This window comes from Silene latifolia, chromosome 3, assembly GCF_048544455.1.
Source record: "Silene latifolia isolate original U9 population chromosome 3, ASM4854445v1, whole genome shotgun sequence".
In the NCBI taxonomy this organism is placed as follows: domain Eukaryota; kingdom Viridiplantae; phylum Streptophyta; class Magnoliopsida; order Caryophyllales; family Caryophyllaceae; genus Silene; species Silene latifolia.
Window position 1 is genome coordinate 53696416 of NC_133528.1, and position 6835 is coordinate 53703250.

Here is a 6835-nt window from a genome sequence, read left to right on the forward strand (position 1 = left end):
TTACTTCGTGCTCCAATCACCTGAACTGCCTTCCCTTTGACACCTTCTTCTTGAATGAGTGTAGAATATGCTCGATTAAGAGAAGGGAGGGGATCTTGCAGCAACAAATTCGACACAACCGTGGAATAGGATGAATCGATACGCAATAAAAAATCATGAATTTTATCCTCATCACGTTTCTTATTAAGTTGTTTGTTTAACCCACACTTACAACCACCACAGGTACAAATTGGTTGTCGAACCCTTTTTATTGTGCAATTTCGGACCATTACCAACGCTAAAACGTTGCTCAATGTCAATCCATAATTCTTTTACTTCATCGACATAAGAAATAATTGAACCGAGATCTGGTTCGATACAATTAAAAATCCAATTAACCACCATGGCATTAACCATGTACCAGTCATCAATTTCGTCCGAATCATCAGCGGGTTTCTTAATCGTCCCATCGATGAAACCAGTTTTCTTTTTTCGAGCACAAGGCACCACGCATCTTGAGCGCCCATTCATCATAATTTTCTCCCTTCAACGTGATAAGGACTAATTTGTCTCCGGCCTTGTCAGATGTTGAGAGAAAATACGGACTCAATTTTCCTTTTGAATCCTTCGTCATATCGTCTGACTCGGAGTCGGAAGAATTGACTTGAGGACTACTTTCAGAATGCTAGAAAACCTAGCTCTGATACCATGTAAAATTGTATACGGAAAATTGTATGTGACGTTCTTATTATGCTTGCCTGCTTTTCAATTATAATAGATGCATGTATTTACATACATGGAACATAAAACCTAGACGAAATAAGGAAACCGACAGAATCTATATAATATGAAAATTACCCATAACACAAGAATACAATAATATCGACTTAATATCACAACACGCTCCTATTTGCATATTGATCTCACAAGCCTAAATCGGTTCAATTATGCTTGGAGGTAGTTGTGTTTAGATCGTTGATACATTAAACATTTAGATCAACGTACATTCAATTTCACAAAATTGCAATCAAATTAAAGCTAGAAAATGAAAAGAACGATATATAGTTCTATATACCATATAAAAAGTTAATTTATGTCTACAAAGTATCTATTGTAAGTGCCTTTGTGAACATCAATTAATCTTGCTTATAACCGTTGTAAATTATAACAAAGGGATATATCACCCTATCACCCCAAAAAAAAGTGTTAGTTGGGATGGATTTATACCTCCCTTGTAAATTATTCTTGTGAACATCATAAAATCACATACTATTTACTCAACACAAATTCTCATTTGTGACGGACATATCCGTCACAAATTTGTGACGGGTCAAATATTACACACTTGAGTAGGTAAAGATAAACACTTTGTGATTCCCTAGACTTGTATTATCTACATAAGTGGGAGATACTTAACCCATCATAAGCTTGTGACGGATATACCCGTTACAAGGGAGACTTATTGGGTACTGGGTAGTAATATGGTACTTCCCCACTCCCTTTAGTCTCTTTTCTAAAACTGTCCTATTCCTTAGCGGAAAGTGGATTATTTTTCCTGATTTAATGCGACAACCTGCATATTTTTCACTTAAATTCATGACTCATGCATGCGTATCATGTTAGTGATAACAATTTAAACCGTTAGATATGAGATCATTTTCACGTTGCTTTATATTGTACATTTAACAAGGATACCCAATTTGTAAATATCGTCGACGTTTTAGTAAATATCGTCGACGTTTTCATTCCAAAAGACGATAATGCCCTTTGTATAATTACACTTCTTTCTCTCTCTAAACAATTTTCTCTCAAATTCTACTAAAAACCAACTACATTTCGATCTCTCAACTACATTAAACCAATTAAAAAATGTTAGAAATTAACGCACATCGACTAGAAAACTTAAATAATTTTAAAAAATCGGCAAATAAACGTATTAAACACGGGTTTTTAAAAAAAAAATGAACTAGCTCATGGACTAAATGTTGAGATTCAACAATCGATCATGGACCAAACGTTGAAAACCAACGTTTGCCATGGTCCAAACGTGGGAAACCAACTTTGGCCATGGTCCAAACGTTGGAATCCCACGTTTGGCCATGGTGATTTTTTTTTTAAAAATTTTTTTTTTTTTTAGAAAAAAAAAAAAAATCTCCATGGCCAAGCGTGGGATTCCAAGGTTTGGACCATGGCAAACGTTGGTTTCCAACGTTTGGTCCATGGCTGAACATTAGATCTCAAAGTTTGGTTCATGGTTCAACCGTGGGGGTACAAATTTTAGATTTACGCAGAAAAATCGCAATGTTTGCTATTACTAAGTCAATACGTGACGTAAATCAATTATCGAATAGATTTAACGGTGCGCAAAAAAATTAAAATTAACCAAATAATGAAGCGATTAAGTTGTTTATGTACCGATGATTCGGGATCCGTCATGTTGTTAATTGTTGTTGTTGGTTTTTTTTTAATTTAGTTGATTTTTAGTTGAATTTGAGAGGAAATATTTTAGAGAGAGAAAGTGTTGGATGAGTGGAAGGGCAGTTATCGTCTTTTTTTTTTTAAAACGTCGTCGATATAAATCAGCCCCCCAAGGATAAAGCATTATAGGATCAGTTAAATTAGGGTGATTATATATTACTTCGTATATCTTATATATTCATTAGGTTGACATTTGTCCACCTAATAAAATTTTCATATTTAGAGCTTGCTTGGTATGAGAGTAATTATTAAGGAAATAATAAGAGTTAAAATAAGAAGAAATTAGAGGAAATTGGTGCTTTGTGGTGGTTGTGGATGGTGGAAAAGAGGAGGTGAGGGAGGAATCATTATATATATAAAAGAATCTTGTAAAACCGCTGACGTGGCACAATCTCCTTTGAGAATTAAGGTAATGCAGCCCTCACATTCAACCTCACAAAATCAGTTTTGTTTGAGCCAATCACGGTTTTGCAACATGGCCACATCAGCACCAAAAAAAAAAAAATTAAAGTCCAATTAAATCTGACGTACCTTTCACCTAACCCTTTGTCATTCTCTATGCTACTTGAGAATGAACAATTAGTCTGATGCAAAGAGTCCATCTCTTTACTATCTTGATAAAGGTGCAAATTCAATTTCCTAAAAAAGAGGGGTCTTCATTACTCTATAACTCCTCAAAATATTTACCCAATTACCCAGGCAAGCGTGCGGCGCAATCCACAAATGGAGTACCAGTACAATCTTACCCAGACTCTTTCCCCATTAATATGAGCAAGACAACTCATCTCCTACTAACAAAACCCCAATTGCAAGATTTGCAACAACCTAATATGAATTCCAATAGGAAATCCAAAAAATATTCTCATGTTTATCTTCTAATAAACTCCAATTAGGTTTTCCTACTGTCAATTATATCCCTTGGATTTTGCTGCCGGCGAATATTGTGACAGATTTTCTAGCAATACCCAGCAAGTCCGGTGAGAGTGTGTTTATCTTTGTGTTATATCCTTAAACAAATTTGTTTAAGTTTGTGGGTTTGTTTATTAATAGTTTTTTTTCCTGCGATTATTCAGTTTCTTGAAGATTTGACTCGATTTCAGTCATAACTGCTATTTTGTGTATTGTACAGTACATTGGTTTCATTTTGTTTGGTTATTTCTCATTCTTAGCTACAATAGTACAATATGGGTTAGTATCATAATTGTCTTTAACACCATCTCATATTCTCATATGAGAATTTCTGTTTATGTATTTATTTGTTATTGTAAATACTACATTTGTGGCATAGATGATATTGACTTCTGATGAGAAGAAATATGGTGGTTAAGGAGCCATCAACACTGACCGATGTCTTCAAAGAAGTATTCGAGAGAGGTTTGTATTTTCTTAACTCCGAAAGTGTTTTGACCTGAGCTCTTTATTTCCATCTCTATGTCGAGCTCTCCAATTTTTCGTTGCTACTCATCGAAGGTCTACTGAACTGTGTACAACTGAATTCCTGGCTTCTGTTTTGAGGAGTTGTTTTTGGTTATTACTATAAAACTATAGTAATCTTAAAGCTCAAGTGAAGTCACATAGCTCATATTCTCATATCTCCCACCCACTATTTGCCTATTTGTACTCAGTATCATGGTATTACATATTTGTTTCAATTTTTATCACCAAAAAAAAAAAAATTTGTTTCAATCATAATCTCGAAACTGGTCATCACGTCCTATTGTTGCTATTCAGTTTGAGTTTACTGGTAAAGCTTAACAGAATGATCTCAATTTGTTTATCAATCTACAGGTCCAATTATTGCCTTTTGAACCCAAGTCACTCCAATGCTGTTTGCTGCACTTATACCAAGTCCAATTTCCGAAGAAGTAGCGTGCTTCATAAAAGAGTCTCTAGAACTTCTAACCACACACTCTCACCATTATTATCTCAGGATTCTCATTAAATCAATTCTCTACTCAAAATAAAATTTCAATTTACAATAATCTCTAACTTTTAGACATTCAGCTACCCTAAAAAAACTCATATTGTAAAGGAAAAAACTGAAAAAATTCAGCAAGTAATTGTTGAGGAGAAAGAAAACCCATGTAAAATGGAGATTGAACAAGAAACAACCATTGAAAACTATCAATGGAGGAACTTGGATCCTGTTTTATCTATTCAAAGCCAAAATATCAAAGCTCAAAAGTAAGTATTGAACTATTGATGATTCGTTCTTATTTTTGTTTTTTTAATGCTTTATAATTGATATTATGAAATGGTTTGTTGTTTAATTACATTTTTGGTGTTAGATTGTTGGAACTATGATACGACTTTAATCAAGCAATGATTTGTTCTTATTTTAAGTCTTCAAGTTCAACTATAGACGTCTTCCTGTTGTTGGAACATGAAAGCCGCTAAAGAAAACCCTCCCTATCTGTTTGGTAATTTCATGACGCCCTTCTCTACATTCTCATTATGATTTTGGTTATTCAGTCTCCTAAAATAACGCTTTGTCTTTTACATCATGTGGCAAGGCTGTGTGCTCATTGTTACAATTTCAAAGTTTTATTGAGTCATTGAGTGCTGAGTGATTTGTAACTCCGTATTAAATTAATATCTTATGAGAATTTTTTAGTTCACTCTTTTTGAGTTGAAATTCCAAAAGGAAATGGTTTCATGATATTAGGAAGGCAATAGTTTGTGTCTCAGTCATTAGATTGATTTTTATAATTCTCCTGTAAATTCTCAACTGACAATTAGAGTAAAGAATTTCGTATATAGTAAAAATGAGTGAGTGAAAAATCTGTGTTCTTATGAGAAAAGCTCATGGGCCTTTATGATGTCGGATTTGTCTATGTATTCCTTTGAGAATATCAATGTTCCTGTGAAAAAAAATGTGCATACATATTTTTGTTTATCCATATAAGGAATTTGAAGCGTATTTTATTTTAATTTATTTAATCTTCGATAAACAACTCTTTGATATGATATCAAGCATGTTTGACGATGCATTTGTTGCTAAGAGCCTAAGACAGTCCAGCCACTTTAGTGCCTTCTAGGACTAGGAACATTATGTACGGCCAAGTTCACAAATGTTCACACCATGTTGATCGCTTACTAGAATTGCAGTGTAGTTAAATATTTGTAGTCGCTCATCTTATGCAATTTGTAATTATTTTTTGTGTGATGGCACAAAAGTTTCATGTTTACTTGCACCTTTGCAGTTTCGGATGTCAATCCATGGAGGGACACTTCAAAACCAGTGTATATGTCCTCACCCAAAAGGAAAATCAACTATGCACTATGAAAACTCGGATGAATCACAGGTTTGATCGAATCTTTTTCCTCGGTAATTTTTAGATCCCTCAGATTGCATGTTAGTTTCTCTGCTAATGTTTGGACTTCTTCTTACAGTGAAGTTAAAAGGAGCTTGGGTTGTCTTTGAAGGGACGAAAACGAAGTTCGGACTTTGGAGATCAGCCTAAGCAATCTCGAAGTGGCAAAAGTTTCAAATGGTCATCAAGGATGTGAGGGAGGGAATACTTGTGAGCGATTGGCTGCTTGCTCCGATCCCTCTTATTCATTTAGACGTAAACTCATATGAGACCGATGTTGCATACAATCGACATTATTTCGCGTCATTTACCTCCTTTAATAAATGAGTTAATGACTTGATTGTACTCATAGAACGCTATGTCAAAGAAAGCAAATGAAGAATGTTCATAATAGAATTATTACATTCTATCTCCTATAGGAGTGAAGTGTGATTAAGAAGCCGATGAATAGGATCTTGCCTATTTCACAATCAGTAGCGGATCCGCTAAAACATTCGTTTTTCATTTGTGTATTTTCCAATTTGGTGCTGAAATTTTTTTAAACCAGTATAATTATTATGTAATAAGGATTTGCAAACTTTCAAAAAGATGAGATAAACTACTTTTTACGGGTATCTCACCACTTACAATGTCATTTCTTTGGGTTTAAATGTTTGAATTATTATGGTATGATTGATTTCTGTATGGATCATATATTTGAAGATCAATATGATATTGTATATAGTCACATACTCACATGACATATAATATATTACTTCGTAGATGAATATTTTTCTTCCCACCGTCAACAAAGGTGATAACATACTCCTCTTCTTGGTCATCAATTATTTGTGTGAATGCAAGTGCCTTTCCTAAAGCACAAATTCTAAAGAAAGAACATCTTTTGACTCTAGACTTTCACTGAGAATGAAGATACCTTGCAATTGTTATGCACCATGTGTTTTTACTAATAGAGCTCTTTCGATGACCTTCAGACTTTACATTAATGGTTGCAAAATTGTTCAAAATGAGATTTTCGTAATAACCCAAGTAATTTAAATTTTATATTCGCCGAAATTTATTCT

General features: G+C 34.0%; 1 long non-coding RNA gene across 1 annotated transcript; it reads left to right on the forward strand.

Annotated features, from left to right (window-relative positions):
* Window positions 1-3617: 3617 nt before the first annotated feature.
* Window positions 3618-6532, forward strand: LOC141646090 (uncharacterized). The gene is made up of 5 exons (XR_012545332.1): window positions 3618-3831; window positions 4246-4641; window positions 4801-4877; window positions 5661-5762; window positions 5851-6532. It is a non-coding gene; the product is annotated as an uncharacterized LOC141646090 (long non-coding RNA).
* The last annotated feature ends 303 nt before the right edge of the window (window positions 6533-6835 follow it).